Source organism: Oncorhynchus masou, chromosome 8, assembly GCF_036934945.1.
Source record: "Oncorhynchus masou masou isolate Uvic2021 chromosome 8, UVic_Omas_1.1, whole genome shotgun sequence".
Lineage (NCBI taxonomy): Eukaryota > Metazoa > Chordata > Actinopteri > Salmoniformes > Salmonidae > Oncorhynchus > Oncorhynchus masou.
In genome coordinates, this window is record NC_088219.1 from 5,298,305 (window position 1) to 5,325,804 (window position 27,500).

General features: G+C 45.3%; 1 protein-coding gene and 1 pseudogene across 1 annotated transcript in view; both read left to right on the forward strand.

Moving 5' to 3' along the window:
- Positions 1-21,006, forward strand: part of LOC135543681 (protein piccolo-like) — a 37,810-nt pseudogene extending 16,804 nt beyond the window's left edge.
- The window catches only part of LOC135544020 (protocadherin-16-like), a 279,018-nt gene that overhangs the window by 121,497 nt on the left and 130,021 nt on the right, over positions 1-27,500 (forward strand).

Here is a 27,500-nt window from a genome sequence, read left to right on the forward strand (position 1 = left end):
ACAACAGAGAGAAACAAGAGAGAAACAAGAAAGAGAAACAAGAGAGAGAAACAAGAGAGAGAGAAACAAGAAAGAGAGACAAGAGAGAGAAACAAGAAAGAGAAACAAGAGAGAAAGAAACAAGAGAGAGAAACAAGAGAGAGAGAAATAAGAAAGAGAGACAAGAGAGAGAGAAACAAGAGAGAGAGAAACAATAGAGAAACAACAGAGAGAGAAACAAGAAAGAGAAACAAGAGAAAGAGAAACAAGAAAGAGAAACAAGAGAGAGAGACAAGAGAGAGAGAAACAAGAGAGAGAAACAAGAGAGAGAGAAACAAGAGAGAGAAACAAGAGAGAGAGAAATGAGAGAAACAAGAGAGAGAGAAACGAGAGAGAGAGAAACGAGAGAGAGAGAGAAACAAGAGAGGGAGAAACAAGAGAGAAACAAGAGAGAGGTGAATGAGCTTATTGGATAATATCCTGTCTTTACATGGGAGGTGAAAGAGCTTATTGGATAATATAATGTCTTTACATGGGAGGTGAATGAGCTTATTGGATAATATCATGTCTTTACATGGGAGGTGAAACAGCTTACTGGATAATATAATGTCTTTACATGGGAGGTGAATGAGCTTATTGGATAATATAATGTCTTTACATGGGAGGTGAGCGTATTGTAGATCCTGTCTTCACATGGGAGGTGAGCGTATTGTAGATCCTGTCTTTACATGGGAGGTGAGCGTATTGTAGATCCTGTCTTCACATGGGAGGTGAGCGTATTGTAGATCCTGTCTACGGGTTAAGGGTTAGGATAGGGGTTAGGTTAAGGGTTAGGATAGGGGTTAGGTTAAGGGTTAGGGATAGAGGTTAAGGGTTAGGATAGGGGTTAGGTTAAGGGTTAGGATAGGGGTTAGGTTAAGGGTTAGGGATAGAGGTTAAGGGTTAGGATAGGGGTTAGGTTAAGGGTTATGGATAGGGGTTAGGTTAAGGGTTAGGGGTTAGGTTAATTTGTTAGGGGTTAGGTTAAGGGTTAGGGATAGGGGTTAGGTTAAGGGTTAGGGGTTAGGTTAATGGTTAGGGGTTAGGTTAAGGGTTAGGGATAGGGGATAGGGGATAGGGATAGAGGTCAAGGGTTAGGTTAAGGGTTAGGAGTTAGGGGTTTGGTTAATGGTTAGGGGTTAGGGGTTAGGGATAGGGATAGAGGTTAAGGGTTAGGGATAGGGGTTAGGTTAAGGGTTAGGGATAGAGGTTAAGGGTTAGGGATAGGGATAGAGGTTAAGGGTTAGGGATAGGGATAGAGGTTAAGGGTTAGGGATAGGGATAGAGGTTAAGGGATAGGGGTAAGAGGTTAAGGGTTAGGGATGGGGGTTAGGTTAAGGGTTAGAGTTAGGGGTTAGAGGTCAAGGGTTAGGGATAGGGGTTGGGTTAAGGGTTAGGGATAGTGGTTAGGTTAAGGGTTAGGGCTTAGGTTAAGGATTAGGGGTTAGGTTAAGGGTTAGGGGTAGTGTTAGGGGTTAGGTTAAGGGTTAGGGGTTAGGTTAAGGGTTAGAGGTAGTGTTAGGGGTTATGTTAGGGGTTAGGTTATTGTTATGTTAAGGGTGAGGGTTTAGGTTAAGGGTTAGGGTAGTGTTCGGTGTTAGGTTAAGGGTTAGGGGTTAGGTTAAGGGTTAGGGGTAGTGTTAGGGGTTAGGTTAAGAGTTAGGGTAGTGTTTGGTGTTAGGTTAAGGGTTAGGGGTAGTGTTAGGTGTTAGGTTAAGGGTTAGGTTAAGAGTTAGGGTAGTGTTAGGGGTTAGGTTAAGGGTTAGGGTAGTGTTAGGTGTTAGGTTAAGGGTTAGGGTAGTGTTAGGGGTTAGGTTAAGGGTTAGGGTAGTGTTAGGGGTTAGGTTAAGGGTTAGGGGTAGTGTTAGTGGTTAGGTTAAGGGTTAGGGTAGTGTTAGGGGTTAGGTTAAGGGTTAGGGTAGTGTTAGGGGTTAGGTTAAGGGTTAGGGTAGTGTTAGGGGTTAGGTTAAGGGTTAGGGTAGTGTTAGGGGTTAGGATAAGGGTTAGGGGTAGTGTTAGTGGTTAGGTTAAGAGTTAGGGTAGTGTTAGGTGTTAGGTTAAGGGTTAGGGTAGTGTTAGGTGTTAGGTTAAGGGTTAGGGTAGTGTTAGGTTAAGGGTTAGGGGTTAAGGGTTAGGGTAGTGTTAGGTTAAGGGTTAGGGGTTAAGGGTTAGGGTAGTGTTAGGGGTTAAGGGTTAGGGTAGTGTTAGGTTAAGGGAAAATAGGATTTTGAATAATACTCATTTGTTTAGTCCCCACAAGGATTTTGTGTGTGTGTGTGTGTGTGTGTGTGTGTTTGTGTGTGAGTGTGTGAGTGTTAGGTTAGCATAGAGAAGCCACATGGGACCTGAAGTGTGCAGAGTCAGCAGTCTGTCAAGTAATGAAGGAGAAAACCAATACCAGACTATAGCACAAACCTTTCTCTTATCACACCCTTCTCTCCATCTCCCCACTATGTCCTTCTCTACTTCTCTTCACTATGTTCTTCTCTCCACTATGTCCATCTCTCCACTATGTCCTTCTCTCCATCTCTCCACTATGTCCTTCTCTCCATCTCTTCACTATGTCCTTCTCTCCATCTCTCCACTATGTCCTTCTCTCCATCTCTCCACTATGTCCTTCTCTCCATCTCCCCACTATGTCCTTCTCTACTTCTCTTCACTATGTCCTTCTCTCCACTATGTCCATCTCTCCACTATGTCCTTCTCTCCATCTCTCCACTATGTCCTTCTCTCCATCTCTTCACTATGTCCTTCTCTCCATTTCTCCACTATGTCCTTCTCTCCATCTCTCCACTATGTCCTTCTCTCCATCTCCCCACTATGTCCTTCTCTCCATCTCTCCACTATGTCCTTCTCCCCACTATGTCCTTCTCTCCTTCTCTCCACTATGTTCTTCGCTCCATCTCCCCACTATGTTCTTCTCTCCATCTCTCCACTATGTTCTTCTCCCCACTATGTCCTTCTCTCCTTCTCTCCACTATGTCCTTCTCTCCATCTCTCCACTATGTCCTTCTCTCCATCTCTCCACTATGTCCTTCTCTCCATCTCCCCACTATGTCCTTCTCTCCTTCTCTCCATCTCTCCACTATGTCCTTCTCTCCATCTCCCCACTATGTCCATCTCTCCATTATGTCCTTCTCTCCATCTCTCCACTATGTCCTTCTCTCCATCTCTCCACTATGTCCTTCTCTCCATCTCTCCATTATGTCCTTCTCTCCATCTCTCCACAATGTCCTTCTCTCCATCTCCCCACTATGTCCTTATCTCCATCTCCCCACTATGTCCATCTCTCCACTATGTCCTTCTCTCCATCTGCCCACTATGTCCTTCTCTCCTTCTCTCCACTATGTCCTTCTCTCCATCTCCCCACTATGTCCATCTCTCCATTATGTCCTTCTCTCCATCTCTCCACTATGTCCTTCTCTCCATCTCTCCACTATGTCCTTCTCTCCATCTCCCCACTATGTCCTTCTCTCCATCTCTCTACTATGTCCTTCTCCCCACTATGTCCATCTCTCCATTATGTCCTTCTCTCCATCTCCCCACTATGTCCTTATCTCCATCTCTCCACTATGTCCTTCTCTCCTTCTCTCCACTATGTCCTTTGCTCCATCTCCCCACTATGTCCTTCTCTCCTTCTCTCCACTATGTCCTTCTCTCCTTCTCTCCACTATGTCCTTCTCTCCTTCTCTTCACTATGTCCGTCTCTCCATCTCTCCACTATGTCCTTCTCTCCTTCTCTCCACTATTCCTTCTCTCCATCTCTCCATTATGTCCTTCTCTCCATCTCTGCACTATGTTCTTCTCTCCTTCTCTCCACTATGTCCTTCTCTCCATCTCTCCACTATGTCCTTCTCTCCATCTCTCCACTATGTCCTTCTCTCCTTCTCTTCACTATGTCCTTCTCTCCATCTCTCCATTATGTCCTTTTCTCCTTCTCTCCAATATGTCCTTCTCTCCTTCTCTCCATTATGTCATTCTCTCCATCTCTCCACTATGTACTTCTCTCCATCTCTCCACTATGTCCTTCTCTCCATCTCTCCATTATGTCCTTCTCTCCATCTCTCCACTATGTCCTTCTCTCCATCTCTCCACTATGTCCATCTCTCCATTATGTTCTTCTCTCCATCTCTCCACTTTGTCCTTCTTTCCATCTCTCCATTATGTCCTTCTCTCCATCTCTCCACTATGTACTTCTCTCCATCTCTGCACTATGTCCTTCTCTTCCTCTCACATGGTTTCACCTTGTCACTCCCTCTCCTGTTCTTTTCCACACAATGTTCAACCTTTCTCCATTTCCTCTCTTTTTCCCCTCTCTCTCTCTCTCTTTGCTAATTTTTATGCCTGGTTCACTATATAACTCCATCCATCTCTCTACCTCTCCAGTAGGGCGCTGAGCTGGGGTGAATATGACCCTGGTGAGGTTTGCTGGCTAAGGTAGAATAACCCTGAGGAGGAATCACTGCCCTGCCTGAAAAAAAAGAGATCGCATAAAAGGAGGAGAGAAAATGAAGAGTCATTATGTTCTTTAGAGGTCGGGGAAAGGCGTTAGAGGGGAGAGTGAGGAGAAAGAGAGGGAGAGGAGAGAGAGAGGGAGACAGAGAGAGAGAGAGGGAGGGAGGGAGGGGCAGAGAGAGAGGGGAGGGAAGGAGACGTAGAGAGAAGGAGGGAGGGGCAGAGAGAGGATATGGGGAAAGGGAGAGAGAGAGAGGGGGGGGGGATGAGGGGAGGAGAGAGAGAGAGAGAGAGAGAGGGAGGGAGGGGCAGAGATAGGGAGGGGGGGACAGAGAGAGAGAGAGAGAGAGAGAGAGAGAGAGAGAGAGAGAGAGAGAGAGAGAGAGAGAGAGAAGGACGGAGAGAGAGAGGGGGAGGGAGGGAGGGGCAGAGAGAGGGAGTGAGGGGCAGAGAGAGGGAGGGAGGGGCAGAGAGAGGTAGTGAGGGGCAAAGAGAGGGAGTGAGGGGCAGAGAGAGGATATAGGGAGAGGGGAAAGGAGAAAAGTGAAGAAAGCAGAGAATTGTTGTAGTGAGGAGAGGGGGAGAGGGAAGGTAGGGGTCAACTCTCAGAGGTTGAACCGAGACCTGCACCGAGAGTAGCCACACTAAGAGGACTTACACCCAGACCACAGCATGACCCGCCATTTGTTATAGAGCAGATCTAACTCTATTAAATTCATCAGAACAGGAACATTTTACATCTGGCTAGAAATGAATAAGGACATGATCTCAACAGAAAAAAAGGTCCTCATGTGTGCTACCTATATATAGAAATATACTCCCCCCAGACACAACTATGTCAAAACAACCAACAACAATGGGTCAGAACTCCTACCAAAAACCAAAAACATAGAGACCCGTCCAACCAAAAAAACATAGAGACCCGTCCAACCAAAAACATAGAGACCCGTCCAACCAAAAACATAGAAACCCGTCCAACCAAAAAACATAGAGACACGTCCAACCAAAAACATAGAAACCCGTCCAACCAAAAAAACATAGAGACCCGTCCAACCAAAAAACATAGAGACCCGTCCAACCAAAAACATAGAGACCCGTCCAACCAAAAACATAGAAACCCGTCCAACCAAAAACATAGAGACCCGGAAAACCTGAGTCTACGCCTTCACTATGGTGAATCACTAAAACAATACAGAAATACACTACGGAAAAAGAAGGAACAGCACGTCAGAAATCAGCTCAATATAATTGAAGGATCTATAGACTAGAACCCCTTCTGGGACAATTGGAAGACACTAAATAAACAACAACATGAAGAATTATCTATCCACAATGGAGATGTATGGGTAAACCACTTCTCCAGTCTTTTTGGCTCTATAACAAATTTTAGAATCAACTATTAAAGACTACCAGAACCCACTGGATTCTCCAATTAAATTGAATGAACTACAGGACAAAATACAACCCCTCCAACCCAAAAAGGCCTGTGGTGTTGATGGTATACTAAATGTAATGATACAATATACAGACAACAAATTCCAATTGGCTATACTAAAACTCTTTAACATCATCCTTAGCTCTGGCATCTACCCCAATATTTGGAACCAAGGACTGATCACCCCAACCCACAAATGTGGAGACAAATTTGACCCAAATATAACTACTGTGGGATATGCGTCAACAGCAACCTTGGGAAATCCTCTGCATTATCATTAACAGCAGACTCATACATCTCCTCAGTGAAAACAATGTATTGAGCAAATCTCAAATTGACTTTTTACCAAATTACCGTACAACAGACCATGTATTCACCCTGCACACCCTAATTGACAAACAAACAAACCAAAACAAAGGCAAAGTCTTCTCATGCTTTGTTGACTTCAAAAAGCTTTTGACTCAATTTTGCATGAGGGTCTGCTATACAAATTGATGGAAGCGATGTGGGGGAAAACACACAACATTATAAAATCCATGTACACAAAAAACAAGTGTGCTGTTAAAATTGACAAAAAATACACACATTTCTTTCCACAGGGCCATGGGGTGAGACAGGGATTCAGCTTGAGCCCCACCCTCTTCAACATATATATATATATGTTAGAATCTGAAGTCAAATGTCTACTGTTTGCTGAAGACCTGGTGCTTCTGTCACCAACCACTACAGCAGCACCTAGATCTTCTGCACAGATTCTGTCAGACCTGGGCCCTGACAGTAAATCTCAGTAAGACCAAAATAATGTTGTTCCAAAAATGGTCCAGTTGCCAGGACCACATATACAAATTCTAACTAGACACCGTTGCCCGAGAAACACACAAAATGACACCTATCTCGGCCTAAACATCCTCACCACAGGTAACTTCCACTAAGCTGTGAACGATCTGAGAGACAAGGCAAGAAGGGCATTTTACGCCTTCAAAAGGAACATAAAATTCAACATACCAATTAGGATCTGGCAAAAAAAAAATGTGAATCAGTTCTAGATCTGAGAAAGAATTCACAAAATGGCACAAATACCAAATTGAGACTCTGCATGCAGAATTCTGCAAAATTATCCCCAGTTTATAACATAAAACACCAAATAAATCATGCAGAGCAGAATAAGGCCGATAGCCACTAGTTATTAAAATCCAGAAATGAGCCGTTAAATTCTACAACCACCTAAAAGGAAGCGATTCCCAAACCGTCCATAACAAAGCCATCACCTACAGAGAGATGAACCCGGAGAAGAGTCCCCTAAGCAAGCTGGTCCTGGTTCTCTGTTCACAAACACAAACACACCCTACAGAGCCCCAGGACAGCAGCACAAGTAGACCCAACCAAATCATGAGAAAACAAAAAGAATTTCCACCCCACAAATAGAGCAAACTAGAATGCTATTTGGCCCTAAACAGAGAGTACACAGCGGCAGAATACCAGACCGCTGTGACTGACCCAATATTAAGGAAAGCTTTGACTATGTACAGACTCAGTGAGCATAGCTTTGCAAAAGTATTCATCCCCCTTGGCGTTTTTCCTATTTTGTTGCATTAAAACCTGTCATTTAAATATATTTTTTATTTGGATTTCATGTAATGGACGTACACAAAATTGTCCAAATTGGTGAAGTGAAATGAAAAAAAATACTTGTTTAAGAAAATTCTAGAAAATAAAAAACGGAATATGCATATGTATTCACCCCCTTTGCTATGAAGCCCCTAAATAAGATCTGGTGCAACCAATTAACTTCAGAAGTCACATAATGAGTTAAATAAAGTCCACATGTGTGCAATCTAAGTGTCACATGATCTGTCACATGATCACAGTATATATACACCTATTCTGAAAGGCCCCAGAGTCCGCAACAGCACTAAGAAAGGGGCACCACCAAGCAAGCGGCACCATGAAGAACAAGGAGCTCTCCAAACAGGTCATTGACAAAGTTGTGGAGAAGTACAGATCATGGTTGGGTTATAAAAAATATCTGAATATCTTTACGGAAAGAATGTCCAGAAAAAAAAGTTTTGTGTTCACCAAAAGGAATGTGGAAGACTCCCCAAACATATGGAAGAAGGTGGTTGGTTAGATGGTTAGATGAGACTAAATTAAGCTTTTTGGCCATCAACGAAAACGCTTTGTCTTGCTCAAACCCAACACCTCTCATCACCCCGAGAACAGCATCCCCACAGTGCAGCATGTTGGTGGCAGCATCATGCTTTGGGGATGTTTTTCATCGGCAGGGACTGGGAAACTGGTCAGAATTGAAGGAATGATGGATGGAGCTAAGTACAGCGATATTCTTGTGGGAATCCTGTTTCTGTCTTCAAGAGATTTGAGACTGGGACGGAGGTTCACCTTCCAGCAGGACAATGACCCTAAGCATACTGCTAAAGCAACACTCAAGTGGTGGAGTGGGGAAACATTTAAATATCTTGGAATGGCCTAGTCAAAGCCCAGACCTTAATCCAGTTGAGAATCTGTGGTATGACTTAAAGATTGCTGTACACCAGCGGAACCCATCCAACTTGAAGGAGCTGGAGCAGTTTTGCCTTGAAGACTGGGCAAAAATCCCAGTGGCTAGATGTGCCAAGCTTATAGAGACATAGCCCAAGAGACTTGCAGCTGTAATTGCTGCAAAAGGTGGCTCTACAAAGCATTGACTTTGGGGGAGGAGGGGGTAAATAGTTATGCACATTCAAGTTTTCATTTTCTTTTGTTATTTCTTGTCTGTTTCACAATAACAAATATTTTTCATCTTTAAAGTGGTATGTATGTTGTGTAAATCAAATGATACTTGAACAAAATGTTTTTAAATTCCAGGTTGTAAGACAACAAAATAGGAAAAATTCCAAGGGGAGTGAATACTTCTGCAAGCCACTGTATTGTGTGTGTGTGTGAATGTGAGAGAGAGAGAGTGAGAGAGAGAGCGAGAGAGAGAGAGAGACAGAGAGAGAGAGACAGAGAGAGAGAGCGAGAAACAGAGAGACAGAGAGAGAGAGAAAGAGAAACAGAAGAGAGACAGAGAGAGAGGGAGGGAGAGAGGGGAGGGAGAGAGAGAGAGAGAGAAAGAGAGAGAGAGAGACAGAGAGAGAGCGAGAAACAGAGAGACAGAGAGAGAGAGAAAGAGAAACAGAAGAGAGACAGAGAGAGAGGGAGGGAGAGAGGGGAGGGAGAGAGAGAGAGAGAGAGAAAGAAAGAGAGAGAGAGAGAGAGAGAGAGAGACTATGTACAGACTCAGTATAGCCTTGCTCACTGCCCACATAATGAGGTGGATACTGAGCTGCACTTCCTAATCTCCTGCCAAATGTATGACCATATTAGAGACACATATTTCCCTCATATTACACAGATTCACAAAGATTTTCTAGACAAATCCAATTTTAATAAACTCCCATATCAACTGGGTGAAATACCAACACAACAGCAATATTTGTGACCTGTTACCACAAGAAAAGGGCAACCAGTGAAGAACAAACACCATTGTAAATACAACCCATATTGATGATCCCTCTCTCTCTGCCCCTCGCTCCCCCTTGATGTACTTTAACTATTTGCACATTATTACAACACTGTGTATAGACAGTTATGTCTATTCTTCTCCCTCTCTCCTCTCCCTCCCTCCCTCTCTCCTCTCCCTCTCCCCTCTCCTCTTCTCTTGCTCTGTGTTTTGGGAGAGTAAACAGTAAGCAGTAAACACAGTAATGAGAGTTTGAAATCCTCCAAAATAAATGTATAACCGCAACGTGAAGACACACACACCTCAGTGTGGTTTTACCTGTATTCCATAAATCAGGGGGTCTGAATACTTTCCGAATGCACTGTACGCTTTTTATTTATTTTACCTTTATTTATTACCTTTAAACGTAACTTAAATCTTTAACGCTTTATTTAACCAGGCAAGTCAGTTAAGAACAAATTCTGATTTTCAATGACGGCCGAGGAACAGTGGGTTAACTGCCTGTTCAGGGGCAGAACGACAGATTTGTACCTTGTCAGTTCGGGAATTTGATCTAGCAACCTTTTGGTTACTAGTCCAACGCTCTAACCACTAGGCTACCCTGCCGCCCCTACACTCTAACCACTAGGCTAACTTGCATACTTGCATTTGTGTGTGTGTGTGTGAGATTACGCTTAGAAATGTATTTTAGTCTAAAGCCCCCACTTACTCAATAATCCCTGTCCCATTTCACTCTCCTCCATTCCTCAGTCCCTAAATCCACTCAACAGGGGCTTTGATCAGACTAATTATCTAAACCTATTCCTCCCCCCTCGACCCCCACTACCTTCCACCCCTAGTCTGATCTGCCTTAGCATCATGTGAGACTTCACCTCAGTCATATAAATTCAGGCTTAACTCTGGGTTTGAAGTCTGTTCTCTGTGATGTCATGGTGTATTTCCCTGGCCTGGTTTTGGACTGGTTCTGGACTGGTTCTGGTGTGGTTCTTGTGTGGTTCTGGTCTGGTCTGGTTCTGGACTGGTCTGGTGTGGTTCTGGTCTGATTCTGGTGTGTTTCTGGTGTGGTTCTGGTATGGTTCTGGTGTGGTTCTTGTGTAGTTATGGTGTGGTTATAGTGTGGTTCTGGTCTGGTCTGGTTCTAAGTTCCAAAAGAATAAAGACAATTCAAACGTCATATTATTTGCAAATAGTTCAAGTACAAAAGGTAAAATAAATCAACATAAATAAACATAAATATGGGTTGTGTTTACAATAGTGTTTGTTTTTCACTGGTTGCCCTTTTTGTCTGGCTAGTTAAACATTAAATAGTGCCAACAATGTCACAATGCTGGGAGCGAACCAACCAGGTTCAATGTTAGCTAATTAACATTAGGCTCTACCTAGAACTGCACTGGGAACGGCTCTGGGAAACAAATAATAACATCAGCTAGGTCGCCAGCCAGCTAACGTTAGCTAGCTAGCTAATAGTACACTTTAGCTTGAAAATAAAAACCACGTTCTGTCAAAACTAGAAAATGTGTAATATCTGAAAATGTAATGTTAGCTAGCTAATGCTAGACTATCTTACATGTTTACATCATTGTGTAAATGATTCCGGAATGCCATGCCGCGGTTTCCCTTTGTTTGAAGATTTAATCCGGAGACCGGTGTTTCCTCCATTTCTCTAATTCCACCGATTTAAAAACTTGATCCTCCAGAAAGTGGAGAGACACACTTATGCAGCTCCACCAGAAAATACATTTAAAAAAAAAGCCACGTTCGACCAGATTACCAACATAGACTAACGAGATTCTATGGCAAACCAATCCGAACTCCTCCCTCGGGATGTCCAGCCCGCTCATTACCTCAGCCAATCATAGCTAGTGGGAAGGTTGACACTTTTTCTGTGACTTAACCAGCAAGGCTTGTAATTTAACAATTTGACTCTTATTTACAGATGGCATACGAGTTTGCTATTAAGGCACATGAAAGTTCACATGTTCAAGAAGGCAATTCTCCCATAAAAAGCATTTTGATAAAAAAAATAACATTTTTTTTACGTTCAATTGGCTCTCCTGTGAAGTCGTGACTTGCGACATGCGTTTCCTGAATTAGGTCAGGTGGTCATACATTTGGCAGGAAGTGCAGAAAGGGCAGCTCAGTTTCCACCTCATTATGTGGGCAGTGTAAACATAGCCTGTTTTCTCTCAAGAGCCAGGTCTGCCTATGGCAACGTTTCTCAATAGCAAGGTTATCCTCACTGAGTCTGTACATTTTTTTTCAATGTGTCAAGTAATTATCTTTTTATTTTCTCGTAATTTGGTTGGTTTGATCCTGGGGCTCTGTGGGGTCTGTTTGTGACCCAGAACCAGCTGGCTGTGGGGACTCTTCTCCAGATTCGTCTCTCTGTAGGTAATGGCTTTGTTATGGAATCACTTCCTTTTAGGTGGTTGTAGAATTTCATTATCTGGAGTTCGATAATTAGCGGGTGTCATCCTAATTTTGCTCTGCTTGCATTCTTTTTGGTTTTACGTTGTTACACGGAGGATATATATGAGGAATTCTGCAATTATGAATTATTGGTTGGTGAGTAGACCCCAGGCCTCGCAACCACAACCACAACCACAGCCACAGCCACAGCCACAACCACAACCACAGCCACAGCCACAACCACAACCACAACCACAGCCACAACCACAGCCACAACCACAGCCACAACCACAGCCACAACCACAGCCACAACCACAACCACAACCACAGCCACAACCACAGTTACAACCACAGCCACAACCACAACCACAGCCACAACCACAGTTACAACCACAGCCACAACCACAACCACAGCCACAACCACAGCCACAACCACAGCCACAACCACAACCACAACCACAGCCACAACCACAACCACAACCACAGCCACAACCACAGTCACAGCCACAAACACAACCACAGCCACAACCACAGCCACAGCCACAGCCACACCCACAACCACAGCCACAACCACAACCACAGCCACAGCCACAACCACAACCACAACCACAACCACAACCACAACCACAGCCACAACCACAACCACAGCCACAACCACAGCCACAACCACAGCCACAACCACAACCACAGCCACAACCACAACCACAGCCACAGCCACAACCACAGCCACAGCCACAACCACAGCCACAACCACAGCCACAACCACAGCCACAGCCACAACCACAACCACAGCCACAACCACAACCACAGCCACAGCCACAACCACAACCACAACCACAACCACAACCACAGCCACAACCACAACCACAGCCACAACCACAACCACAGCCACAACCACAACCACAGCCACAACCACAGCCACAACCACAACCACAGCCACAACCACAGCCACAACCACAGCCACAGCCACAACCACAACCACAACCACAGCCACAACCACAGCCACAGCCACAGCCACAACCACAACCACAACCACAGCCACAGCCACAACCACAACCACAGCCACAACCACAACCACAGCCACAACCACAACCATAACCACAACCACAGCCACAACCACAGCCAAAACCACAGCTACAACCACAGCCACAACCACAACCACAGCCACAACCACAACCATAACCACAGCCACAGCCACAGCCACAACCACAGCCACAACCACAACCACAACAAACTAATTCAAGTATTTTTTTTGCATCCCTAACTGGGATCATGAATTTTATTATGATTTATTTATATTTATTTATATTTAAATTCTTTCTCAGTTCTATAACTGATTCACATATATTTTTTTTGCCAGATCCTAAATGGCATGTGGAATTTTATGTTCTTTTTGAAGGTGTAGAATGTCCATCTTGCCTCATCTCTCAGATCATACACAGCTTTGTGGAAGTTACCTGCGGCGCTGATGTTTAGGCCAAGGTATGTACAGTTGATTGTGTGCTCGAGGGCAATGGTGTCTAGATGGAATTTGTATTTGTGGTCCTGGCAACTGGACCTTTTTTTGGAACACCATTATTTTTTGTCTTACTGAGATTTACTGTCGGGGCCCAGATCTGGCAGAATCTGTGCAGAAGATCTCGGTGCTGCTGCAGGCCCTCCTTGGTTGGTGACAGAAGCACCAGATCATCTGCAAAAAGTAGACATTTGATTTCCAAGTCCAGTAGGGTGAGGCCAGGCGCTGCAGACTGTTCTAGTGCACTCGCCAATTCATTGGGCTTATATGTTGAAGAGGGTGAGGCTCAAGCTGCATCCCTGTCTCAACCCACGACCCTATGGAAAGACATTAGTGGGTTTTTTTTAACCAATTTTATCTGAACACATGTTGTTTGTGTACATCGATTTAATAAATGTTTTGTAATGTTTTGAAACTACCCTTTCCATCAATTTGTGTAGGAGACCCTCCTGCCGAATTGAGTAAAAAGTTGTTTTGAAGTCAACAAAGTATGAGAAGACTTTGCTTTTGTTTTGGTTTATTTGTTTGTCACTTCGGTTACTACGGGTTACTACATGGTCTGTCGGTTACTACGGTCATTTGGTAAAAAGCTCATTTGACATTTGCTCAGTACATTGTTTTCACTGAAGAAATGTAGGAGCCTAAATTTTGTGGATTGTGGTGATTAGTCTTTGGTTCCAAATATTGGGGAAGATGCCAGAGCAGTATAGCCAATTGGAATTTGTGGTTTGAATATTTTATAATTTAATTTAGGATACCATCAACACCACAGGCCTTTTTGGGTTGGAGGGTTTTGTATTTTGTCCTGTAGTTCATTCAATATAATTTGCTTATCCAGTAGGTTCTGGTAGTCTTTCATAGCTGATTCAAAAATGTGTGATTGATCATGTATATGTTTTTGCTGTTTGTTCTTTGTTATGGGGCCAAAAAGATTGGAGAAGTGGTTTACCCATACATCTCCATTGTGGAAAGATAACTCTTTATGTTGTTGTTGTTGTGTTGTTGTTTGTTTAGTGTTTTCCAATGTTCCCAGAAGGGGTTAGGTTCTATGGATTCTTCAGTTACGGTGAGCTGATTTCTGACGTGCTGTTCCTTCTTTTTCTGTTGTGTATGTCTGTATTGATGTAGTGATTCACCATAGTGAAGGCGTAGACTCAGGTTTTCTGGGTCTCTATGTTTTTATTGGATAGATTTCTCAATTTATTTCTCAGTTTTTTTGTATTCTTCATCAAACCATTTTCTTATGTTGTCCGCTCAACATTTTTTATATTTGATAGGGAAGCTGAAAGGTCAAATATATTGTTTAGGTTTTCTACTGCCAAGTTTACACCTTCACTATTACAGTGAAACGTTTTGTCCAGGAAGTTGTCTAAAAGGGATAGAATTAGTTGTTGGCTAATCATTTTTGGGTTTCTACATGTTTTAATATTGTGCAGTTCCTTTGGATTCGATGCCTCAAGATTGAGTATTGCTCTGTTCAAGTAGAAAAGGATTGGGTTTGTTGTTGCCTAATTGTTTTTTGGTAGGGTTCTACACTGCTCTCCTTCCATCTATACCAGGTCATAATAGGATGCAGTTGGTTAGGCTTTGATGCCTCATGATCGAGCATTGCACTGTTCAAGTAGAGCGTGATTTTGCTGTGGTCTGATAGGGGAGTCAGTGGATTGACTGTGAACGTTCTGAGAGACTCTGGGTTGAGGTACAGTACTACTGCCAAGAGATGAACTCTAAGTCTCTCTCTCTCTGTCTCTGTTTCTCTCTCTCTTTTCCTGCTCTCTCTCTCTCTCTCTCTCTCCCTCTTTTCTCTCTCAGTGTCTCGCTCTCGGTCTCTCTCTTTCTCTCTCTTTCTCTCTCCCTCTCTCTCTCTCTGTCTCTCTCTGTCTCTCTCTGTCTCCCTCTGTCTCTCTCTGTCTCCCTCTCTCTCTCCCTCTCTCTCTCTCTCTCTCTCTCTGTCTCTCTCTCTCTGTGTCTCTCTCTCTCTCTCTCTCTCCTCCCTCTCTCTCTCTCCATCTCCCTCTCTCTCTCTCTTTCTCTCTCTCTCTCTCTCTCTCTCTCTCTCTCTCTCTCTCTGTGTCTCTCTCTCTCTCTCTCTCTCTCTCTCTCTCCCTCCCTCTCTCTCTCCATCTCCCTCTCTCTCTCTCTCTCTTTCTCTTTCTCTCTGTCTCTCTCTCTCTCTCTCTCTCTCTCTCTCTCTGTCTCTCTCTCCCTCCTCTCTCTCAGTGTCTCGCTCTCGGTCTCTCTCTCTCTCTCCCTCTCTCTCTCTCCCTCTCTCTCTCTCTCTCACTCTCTCTCTCTCTCTCCTCTCTCTCTCTCTCTCTCTCTCTCTCTCTGTGTCTCGCTCTCTGTATCTCTCTCTCTCTCTCTCTCTCTCTCTCTCTCTCTCTCTCTCTCTCTCTCTCTCTCTCTCTCTCTCTCCGTCTCTCTCTCTCTCTCTCTCTCTCTCTCTCTCCCTCTCTCTCTGTGTGTCTCGCTCTCGGTCTCTCTCTGTCTTTCTCTCTCTCCCTCTCTGTGTCTCGCTCTCGGTCTCTCTCTCTCACTTTCTCTCTGTGTCAGTAGTACTATCTCAGCAGCACATTGGTTAAAATTAATTAATAACGATCAACATTTCATTGACCTGTGCCAAAATGCCCAGTAAGGGTTTTTCCCACACGTCCGTAGGTGATCCCTCTGTTTGTCCTATCTCCCATTCTCTTCATCTCTGTCAGCTTCTCTCCCCTCTCTCCCTCCATCTCTCCCTCCCTCTCTCCCTCCCTCACACTATCACTCCCCAGCAGGAGTTGGCTGGGTCTCTGTCCCATGGATGGTTCCCACTTACACACACAGTCTATACTCCCCTGCTCCATCGTCTCGTCCTCAGACAGGAATCCAAGAACAACACACTGGCTAACCATTACCCACCCTGGGTAAAAAGGTTGTGTGTCTGCTACACTTAGGGATGCAAAGGGTCTCCTGGAAACTTTCAAAGTTGAACAGCCAACTACCAAAAATGTTGGTAACTTTCAAGGAATATTATGGGATTTTATCAGATGACATCTAGTGGCCTTTTTGTTTTTAGGTACTTCAGATCGTCACAGGTGTCTGTGTGACCTTATGACATGAAAATAAAATGAAGACTGACCAGGTGAAAGCTATGATCCCTTATTGATGTCACTTGCTAAATTTCACTTCAATCACTGTAGATGAAGGGGAGGAGACATGTAGATGAAAGGGGAGGAGACATGCAGATGAAAGGGGAGGAGACATGCAGATGAAAGGGGAGGAGCCATGCAGATGCAAGGGGAGGAGCCATGCAGATGCAAGGGGAGGAGACATGCAGATGCAAGGGGAGGAGACGTGCAGATGAAAGGGGACGAGACGTGCAGATGAAAGGGGAGGAGACATGCAGATGAAAGGGGAGGAGACATGCAGATGAAAGGGGAGGCGACGGGTTAAAAGAATGATTTTTAAGCCTTTGGGACAGTTGAGACATGGATTGTGTGTGTGTGTGTCATTCAGAGGGTTTATAGGAGAGACAAAAGACTGAAGTACCTTTGAACGGGGTATGTTAGTAGTTGACAGGCAAACCTGTTTGTGTCGAGAACTGCAACGCTGCTGGGTTTTTCACGCTCGGGCAGTTTCCTGTGTCAAAAATGGTCCACCACCCAAAGGACATCCAGCCAACTTGACACAACTGTGGGAAGCATTGGAGTCAACATGGGAACACTTTCGACACCTTGTAGAGTTCATCAATTTGACCCATCCATTTAGTACATACCATTACTGTTTAACATGAAATATCATAATGAAATATCCTTTATATATATTTTTTTATTTTCTCTTTGTCTATATGTGTTGTCTTTGTTTTCAATGTTTTTGGTGTCAAACTGGTGGCAGTTGAAGACAATAGTTGGAAGAGTTTCAGAGTTAATTGAAAATAACCCCATTGTTGATTAGATGCATTTTTCATTAATTAGACACATTTTTTTAGACATCTGGTCTGTCTACTAGAAACTCATGAACCATCCGGTCTGTCTACTAGAAACTCATGAACCATCTGGTCTGTCTACCAGAAACTCATGAACCATCTGGTCTGTCTACTAGAAACTCATGAACCATCTGGTCTGTCTACTAGAAACTCATGAACCATCTGGTCTGTCTACCAGAAACTCATGAACCATCTGGTCTGTCTACTAGAAACTCATGAACCATCTGGTCTGTCTACTAGAAACTCATGAACCATCTGGTCTGTCTACTAGAAACTCATGAACCATCCGGTCTGTCTACTAGAAACTCATGAACCATCTGGTCTGTCTACCAGAAACTCATGAACCATCTGGTCTGTCTACTAGAAACTCATGAACCATCTGGTCTGTCTACCAGAAACTCATGAACCATCTGGTCTGTCTACTAGAAACTCATGAACCATCTGGTCTGTCTACCAGAAACTCATGAACCATCCGGTCTGTCTACTAGAAACTCATGAACCATCTGGTCTGTCTACTAGAAACTCATGAACCATCTGGTCTGTCTACTAGAAACTCATGAACCATCTGGTCTGTCTACCAGAAACTCATGAACCATCTGGTCTGTCTACTAGAAACTCATGAACCATCTGGTCTGTCTACCAGAAACTCATGAACCATCTGGTCTGTCTACTAGAAACTCATGAACCATCTGGTCTGTCTACCAGAAACTCATGAACCATCTGGTCTGTCTACCAGAAACTCATGAACCATCTGGTCTGTCTACTAGAAACTCATGAACCATCTGGTCTGTCTACTAGAAACTCATGAACCATCTGGTCTGTCTACTAGAAACTCATGAACCATCTGGTCTGTCTACTAGAAACTCATGAACCATCTGGTCTGTCTACTTGAAACTCTTGAACCATCTGGTCTGTCTACCATAAACTCATGAACCATCTGGTCTGTCTACTAGAACCTCATGAACCATCTGGTCTGTCTACTAGAAACTCATGAACCATCTGGTCTGTCTACTAGAAACTCATGAACCATCTGGTCTGTCTACTAGAAACTCATGAACCATCTGGTCTGTCTACCAGAAACTCATGAACCATCTGGTCTGTCTACTAGAAACTCATGAACCATCTGGTCTGTCTACCAGAAACTCATGAACCATCTGGTCTGTCTACTAGAAACTCATGAACCATCTGGTCTGTCTACCAGAAACTCATGAACCATCTGGTCTGTCTACTAGAAACTCATGAACCATCTGGTCTGTCTACTAGAAACTCATGAACCATCTGGTCTGTCTACCAGAAACTCATGAACCATCTGGTCTGTCTACTAGAAACTCATGAACCATCTGGTCTGTCTACCAGAAACTCATGAACCATCCGGTCTGTCTACTAGAAACTCATGAACCATCTGGTCTGTCTACTAGAAACTCATGAACCATCTGGTCTGTCTACTAGAAACTCATGAACCATCTGGTCTGTCTACCAGAAACTCATGAACCATCTGGTCTGTCTACTAGAAACTCATGAACCATCTGGTCTGTCTACCAGAAACTCATGAACCATCTGGTCTGTCTACTAGAAACTCATGAACCATCTGGTCTGTCTACCAGAAACTCATGAACCATCTGGTCTGTCTACTAGAAACTCATGAACCATCTGGTCTGTCTACCAGAAACTCATGAACCATCTGGTCTGTCTACTAGAAACTCATGAACCATCTGGTCTGTCTACCAGAAACTCATGAACCATCCGGTCTGTCTACTAGAAACTCATGAACCATCTGGTCTGTCTACTAGAAACTCATGAACCATCTGGTCTGTCTACTAGAAACTCATGAACCATCTGGTCTGTCTACTAGAAACTCATGAACCATCTGGTCTGTCTACTAGAAACTCATGAACCATCTGGTCTGTCTACCAGAAACTCATGAACCATCTGGTCTGTCTACTAGAAACTCATGAACCATCTGGTCTGTCTACTAGAAACTCATGAACCATCTGGTCTGTCTACCAGAAACTCATGAACCATCTGGTCTGTCTACTAGAACCTCATGAACCATCTGGTCTGTCTACTAGAAACTCATGAACCATCTGGTCTGTCTACTAGAAACTCATGAACCATCTGGTCTGTCTACTAGAAACTCATGAACCATCTGGTCTGTCTGCTAGAAACTCATGAACCATCTGGTCTGTCTGCTAGAAACTCATGAACCATCTGGTCTGTCTACTAGAACCTCATGAACCATCTGGTCTGTCTACTAGAAACTCATGAACCATCTGGTCTGTCTGCTAGAAACTCATGAACCATCTGGTCTGTCTGCTAGAATCTCATGAACCATATGAACACAGAGATATACACTCTATATGAATACATTTTTTAAACGAATTTAAGTGTAAATTACCATAGATTTTATGTTAATTACCAGAAATGACCGAAGAGTCTGATAACTTGGGTAAATCTCCAATATCTTTGCTACACTATGCTGTTGTTCTCTTTAATGTCTTCATCACTGATAGACTCAATTACCCAGAGTGCATTTGGGTTTATGAGACCACTGAGGCCTGCTTTGATCCGATAGACTCTTTGGTGTCCTGATGACCCTTCACCTTTCTCTGCTACAGCCATCTCAGGGTCTCAACCAGGTCCCCCCAGTGTCCGGTCTGGAGCGTGAAGAGAGAGAGGAGAGAGAGAGAGAGAGAGAGATGTGGAGAGAGATGGGAGAGAGATGGGGAGAGAGAGAGGGCAGAGAGATTGGGAGAGAGAGGGAGTGTGGGAGAGGGTGAGAGAGAGGGGGGAGAGAGGGAGAGAGAGATGGGGAGAGAGAAATATTGAGAGAGAGGGAGAGGGAGAGTGAGGGAGGGGAGGAGAGCGGGGGGAGAGAGAGAAAGAGAGAGAGAGAGAAGAGGAGAGAGAAAGGGAGAGAGAGAGAGAGTGGGAGGGGAGGAGAGCGGCGGGAGAGAAAGAGAGAGAGCGAGAGGAGGAGAGAGAAAGGGAGAGAGCGAGAGGTGGAGAGAGAGAGAGGGAGAGGGGAAAGAAGGGAGAGAGAAATAGAGAGAGGGAGAGGGGAAAGGAGGGAGAGAGAAATAGAGAGAGGGAGAGGGGAAAGAAGGGAGAGAGAAATAGAGAGAGGGAGAGGGGAAAGGAGGGAGAAGGGAAAATAAGTAGTGACAGAGGGAGAGGGGAATGAATGGCGAGAGAGCGTGAGTGAGGTGGGATTAATTAGAGACAGAGGAATCGTGACAGAGTCGTTTCAGCTACGGACTGCCCTCTGAAAGACCCCGGACATCACTACCTAGCTTTTTGATGTTAATTGGGTGCTTTACAAATATAGATGAGTTTCTCACTCTTTCTCTCCCTCTTGTGCCTCGGATTTCACCCCAGATCACACATTTCCAGGAAGGCAATTTAGTGTGTTTCTCTGCCCCTCAGGGCCTGGCTAGGAAAGGACAGGTTAGATGAATATTCAACACATATCCTCCGTGGTGAGATAGCTACTGTATGTTTTACTGTAGGTCTCTATGGGTCTCTGTGGGTCTCTGTGGGTCTCTGTGGGTCCCTGTAGGTCTCTGTGGGTGTCTGTGGGTCTCTGTAGGTCTCTGGTGGGTCTCTGGTTGGTCTCTGTAGGTCTCGGTTAGTCTCTGGTTGGTCTCTGTGGGTCTCTGGTGGGTCTCTGTAGGTCCCAGTGGGTCTCTGTGGGTCCCAGTGGGTCCCTGTAATTCTCTGTGGGTCTCTGTAGGTCACTGTGGGTCTCTGTGGGTCTCTATGGGTCCCTGTAGGTCTCTGTGGGTCTCTGTAGGTCTCTGTGGGTCTCTGGTGGGTCTCTGTGGGTCTCTGTAGGTCTCTGTAGGTCTCTGTGGGTCTCTGGTGGGTCTCTGGTGGGTCTCTGGTGGGTCTCTGTGGGTCTCTGTGGGTCTCTGTAGGTCTCTAGTGGGTCTCTGTTGGTCTCTGTGGGTCTCTGTGGGTCTCTGTGGGTCTCTGGTGGGTCTCTGTAGGTCCCAGTGGGTCTCTGTGGATCCTGTAGGTCTCTGTGGGTCTCTGTGGGTCTCTGTGGGTCTCTGTGGGTCTCTGGTTGGTCTCTGGTTGGTCTCTGTGGGTCTCTGGTGGGTCTCTGTAGGTCTTTGTAGTTCTCTGTAGGTCTCTGTGGGTCTCTATGGGTCCCTGTAGGTCTCTGTGGGTCTCTGTAGGTCTCTATGGTTCTCTGTGTGTCTCTATAGGTCTCTGTGGGTCTCTGGTTGGTCTCTGTGGGTCTCTGGTAGGTCTCTGTAGGTCCCAGTGGGTCTCTGTGGGTCCCAGTGGGTCTCTGTGGGTCCCTGTAATTCTCTGTGGGTCTCTGTAGGTCACTGTGGGTCTCTGTAGGTCTCTGTGGGTCTCTATGGGTCCCTGTAGGTCTCTGTGGGTCTATGTGGGTCTCTGGAGGGTCTCTGTGGGTCTCTGTAGGTCTCTGTAGGTCTCTGTGGGTCTCTGGTGGGTCTCTGTAGGTCTCTGTTGGTCTCTGGTGGGTCTCTGTGGGTCTCTGTGGGTCTCTGTAGGTCTCTAGTATGTCTCTGTTGGTCTCTGTGGGTCTCTGGTGGGTCTCTGGTGGGTCTCTGTAGGTCTCTGTAGGTCCCAGTGGGTCTCTGTGGATCCTGTAGGTCTCTGTGGGTCTCTGTGGGTCTCTGTGGGTCTCTGTGAGTCTCTGTGGGTCTCTGTGGGTCTCTGGTTGGTCTCTGGTTGGTCTCTGTGGGCCTCTGGTGGGTCTCTGTAGGTCTTTGTAGTTCTCTGTGGGTCTCTATGGGTCCCTGTAGGTCTCTGTGGGTCTCTGTAGGTCTCTATGGGTCTCTGTGTGTCTCTATAGGTCTCTGTGGGTCTCTGGTTGGTCTCTGGTGGGTCTCTGGTGGGTCTCTGGTGGGTCTCTGGTGGGTCTCTGTGGGTCCCTGTAGGTCTCTGTGGGTCTCTGAGGGTCTCTGTGGGTCTCTGTGGGTCCCTGTAGGTCTCTGTGGGTCTCTGTGGGTCTCTAGTGGGTCTCTGTGGGTCTCTGTGGCTCTTTGTGGGTCTCTGTAGGTCTCTGTGGGTCTCTGTGGGTCTCTGTGGGTCTCTGGTTGGACTCTGTGGGTCTCTGGTGGGTCTCTGTAGGTCTCTGTAGGTCCCAGTGGGTCTCTGTGGGTCCCTGTAGGTCTCTGTGGGTCTCTGTAGGTCTCTGTAGGTCTCTGTGGGTCTCTGTGGGTCCCTGTGGGTCTCTGTGGGTCTCTGTGGGTCTCTGTGGGTCTCTGTAGGTCTCTGTAGGTCTCTGTGGGTCTCTGGTTTGTCTCTGTGGGTCTCTGGTGGGTCTCTGTAGGTCTTTGTAGTTCTCTGTAGGTCTCTGTGGGTCTCTATGGGTCCCTGTAGGTCTCTGTGGGTCTCTGTGGGTCTCTGTGGGTCTCTATAGGTCTCTGTGGGTCTCTGGTTGGTCTCTGTGGGTCTCTGGTGGGTCTCTGTAGGTCTCTGTGGGTCTCTGGTAGGTCTCTGTGGGTCTCTGGTGGGTCTCTGTGGGTCTCTGGTTGGTCTCTGTAGGTCTCTAGTGGGTCTCTGTTGGTCTTTGTGGGTCTCTGGTTGGTCTCTGTGAGTCTCTGGTGGGTCTCTGGTGGGTCTCTGTGGGTCTCTATAGGTCTCTATAGGTCTCTGTGGGTCTCTGTGGGTCTCGGAGGAGGAGGGAGGCCGTTCCGATAGGTATGGGTGATATAGTGATGGTGGCTAGTGGGAGGTTAGTGAGAGGTTGTTATAAGGTTGTATGGAGGTTGAGGTAGTTAGTTAGTGAGAGGTTGTATGGGTGGTAGTTGGGGTTAGTTAGTGGAAGATTGTGATAAGGTTGTATGGAGGTTGCGGTAGTTAGTTAGTGGAAGATTGTGACAAGGTTGTATGGATGGTGGCTGGGGTAGTTAGTGGGAGGTTGGTGGGAGGTTGTTCTAAGGTTGTATGGATGGTGGCTGGGGTAGTTAGTGGGAGGTTGGTGGGAGGTTGTTCTAAGGTTGTATGGATGGTGGCTGGGGTAGTTGGTGGGAGGTTGTTATAAGGTTGTATGGATGGTGGCTAGGGCAGTTAGTGAGAGGTTGTTATAAGGTTGTATGGAGGTTGAGGTAGTGAGAGGTTGTATGGGTGGTAGTTGGGGTTAGTTAGTGGAAGATTGTGATAAGGTTGTATGGAGGTTGCGGTAGTTAGTTAGTGGAAGATTGTGATAAGGTTGTATGGATGGTGGCTGGGGTAGTTAGTAGGAGGTTGGTGGGAGGTTGTTCTAAGGTTGTATGGATGGTGCCTGGGGTAGTTAGTGGGAGGTTGGTGGGAGGTTGTTATAAGGTTGTATGGATGGTGGCTAGGGCAGTTAGTGAGAGGTTGTGATAAGGTTGTATGGAGGTTGAGGTAGTTAGTTAGTGAGAGGTTGTATGGGTGGTAGTTGGGGTTAGTTAGTGGAAGATTGTGATAAGGTTGTATGGAGGTTGCGGTAGTTAGTTAGTGGAAGATTGTGATAAGGTTGTATGGACGGTAGTTGGGGTTAGTTAGTGGGAGGTTGTGATAAGGTTGTATGGGTGGTAGTTGGGATTAGTTCACGGGAGGTTGTGATAAGGTTGTATGGAGGTTGCGGTAGTTAGTTAGTGGGAGGTTGTTATAAGGTTGTATGGACGGTGGCTGGGGTAGTTAGTAGGAGGTTGGTGGGAGGTTGTTCTAAGGTTGTAATCAAATCAAATCAAATTTTATTTGTCACATACACATGGTTAGCAGATGTTAATGCAAGTGTAGCGAAATGCTTGTGCTTCTAGTTCCGACAATGCAGTAATAACCAACAAGTAATCTAACTAACAATTCCTAAACTACTGTCTTATACACAGTGTAAGGGGATAAAGAATATGTACATAAGGATATATGAATGAGTGATGGTACAGAGCAGCATAGGCAAGATACAGTAGATGGTATCGAGTACAGTATATACATATGAGATGAGTATGTAAACAAAGTGGCATAGTTAAAGTGGCTAGTGATACATGTATTACATAAGGATGCAGTCGATGATATCGAGTACAGTATGTACGTATACATATGAGATGAATAATGTAGGGTAAGTAACATTATATAAGGTAGCATTGTTTAAAGTGGCTAGTGATATATTTACATCATTTCTCATCAATTCCCATTATTAAAGTGGCTGGAGTTGAGTCAGTGTCAGTGTGTTGGCAGCAGCCACTCAATGTTAGTGGTGGCTGTTTAACAGTCTGATGGCCTTGAGATAGAAGCTGTTTTTCAGTCTCTCGGTCCCAGCTTTGATGCACCTGTACTGACCTCGCCTTCTGGATGATAGCGGGGTGAACAGGCAGTGGCTCGGGTGGTTGATGTCCTTGATGATCTTTGTATGGATGGTGCCTGCGGTAGTTAGTGGAAGATTGTGATAAGGTTGTATGGACGGTAGCTGGGGTTAGTTAGTGGGAGGTTGTGATAAGGTTGTATGGGTGGTAGTTGGGGTTAGTTCACGGGAGGTTGTGATAAGGTTGTATGGAGGTTGCGGTAGTTAGTTAGTGGGAGGTTGTTAGAAGGTTGTATGGAGGTTGCGGTAGTTAGTGAGAGGTTGTGATAAGGTTGTATGGAGGTTGAGGTACTTAGTTAGTGGGAGGTTGTGATAAGGTTGTATGGAGGTTGCGGTAGTTAGTGAGAGGTTGTGATAAGGTTGTATGGAGGTTGAGGTACTTAGTTAGTGGGAGGTTGTGATAAGGTTGTATGGGTGGTAGTTGGGGTTAGTTCACGGGAGGTTGTGATAAGGTTGTATGGAGGTTGCGGTAGTTAGTTAGTGGGAGGTTGTTATAAGGTTGTATGGACGGTAGTTTGGGATAGTTAATGGGAGGTTGTGATAAGGTTGTATGGAGGTTGCGGTAGTTAGTGAGAGGTTGTGATAAGGTTGTATGGAGGTTGAGGTACTTAGTTAGTGGGAGGTTGTGATAAGGTTGTATGGGTGGTAGTTGGGGTTAGTTCACGGGAGGTTGTGATAAGGTTGTATGGAGGTTGCGGTAGTTAGTTAGTGGAGGTTGCGATAAGGTTGTATGGGTGGTAGTTGGGGTTAGTTTGTGGGAGGTTGTGATAAGGTTGTATGTATGGTGGGAATAGTTAGTTGGTGGGAATTTGTTTGAGAGGACAGTTAAGAGAGAGAGATGAACAAGGAGCTCAAATCTCTAGTGAAATGCATTATCATGCTGAAATCTGGATTGTGTGTGTGTGTGTGCCTTTGTGTGTGTGTGTGTGTGTGTGCATGTGTGTGTGCCTTTGTGTATGTGTGTGTGCATGTGTGTGTGCCTTTGTGTGTGTGTGTGTGTGTGTGTGTGTGTGTGCATGTACGTCGATGTGTGTGTGTGTGTGCATGTGTGTGTGTGTGTGTGTGTGTGCGTGTGTGTGTGTCTGTACATGTACGTCGATGTGTGTGTGTGTGTGTGTGTGTGTGTGTAAACAGGCAGCACCTGGTCTTCTCCTCTATAATTCTCTCTGCTCCCAGATCTCCTCTCCGTGAGTCATCTTCAGGCAGTTCCCATAAATAACAACCTCTAACCCCCTGCTGCACACACACGCACGCACGGACGCACGCACGCACGCACGCACACACGCGTACATACACACAAAATCTAACATGATACACACACACTCAAACAAATGCACCATACACAGAATTCCCCTTGTCTGTCTCTGATTCTCACACACAAAGCACCTTCTCAACTTTTAAATTGTGTTTGTACACAGCGCCCTTCGGGAAAGTATTCCGACCCCTTGACTGTGTTTCTCCCCCCCCACCTTTTGGTACGTTACAGCCTTATTCTAAAAGTATCTGTTATTCAGCCATCTTACTGCGACATGATGAGGTGATTAATAATGTCCCGTCTCTTTGAGTCGTGGTGATAATAATGTTTGGAGCGCGTTGTCCTGGGACACCTTACATCTGCCACAAGTAGAACCAACTCAACCCAATCCAGATAGAACCTACTCAACCCAATCCAGATAGAACCTACTCAACCCAATCCAGTTAGAACCAACTCAACCCAATCCAGTTAGAACCTACTCAACCCAATCCAGTTAGAACCTACTCAACCCAATCCAGTTAGAACCTACTCAACCCAATCCAGATAGAACCTACTCAACCCAGTCCAGTTAGAACCTACTCAACCCAATCCAGTTAGAACCTACTCAACCCAATCCAGTTAGAACCTACTCAACCCAATCCAGTTAGAACCTACTCAACCCAATCCAGTTAGAACCTACTCAACCCAATCCAGTTAGAACCTACTCAACCCAATCCAGTTCGCCTGTAAACCAGACTATGGGTAAACCAGACTGCCGTAAACCAGACTGCGGAGTTGAGGACGGACTCTTCTTGCCCCTTCATCAATGCATCTGGATAAAACCACGTTCAAATCTTATTTACATTTTATTGGTAACATAACACATATTTAGCAGATGTTACTGCCGGTTTTTAGCGAAATGCTGATGTTCATATGCCAGAATACTTTTGGTCGATTTTTTTTATTTATTTTTATCTGCCTTCGACACACTTTATTTATCCTGTCATTCTGGTGAACAAACCTGCAACCACGAGGGGTCAACGGGCTTCCACGAGGTCAACGGGCTTCCACGAGGTCAACGGGCTTCCAGGAGGGGTCAACGGGCTTCTTATCACCTGGATCCAGAGTTTTATCAACTGTTGAGTCAGAGGAGTTCAGGGGTCATCTGATCCACTAACCACCAATATAGGGGTACACTAACCACCAATATAGGGGTACACTAACCACCAATATAGGGGTACACTAACCACCAATATAGGGGTACACTAACCACCGATATAGGGGTACACTAACCACCGATATAGGGGTACACTAACCACTGATATAGGGGTACACTAACCACCCATATAGGGGTACACTAACCACCGATATAGGGGTACACTAACCACTGATATAGGGGTACACTAACCACCCATATAGGGGTACACTAACCACCCATATAGGGGTACGATAACCACCCATATAGGGGTACGATAACCACCCATATAGGGGTACGCTAACCACCCATATAGGGGTACGATAACCACCCATATAGGGGTACGCTAACCACCCATATAGGGGTACGATAACCACCCATATAGGGGTATTTATAACCACCCATATAGGGGTACGATAACCACCCATATAGGGGTATGGTAACCACCCATATAGGGGTACGATAACCACCC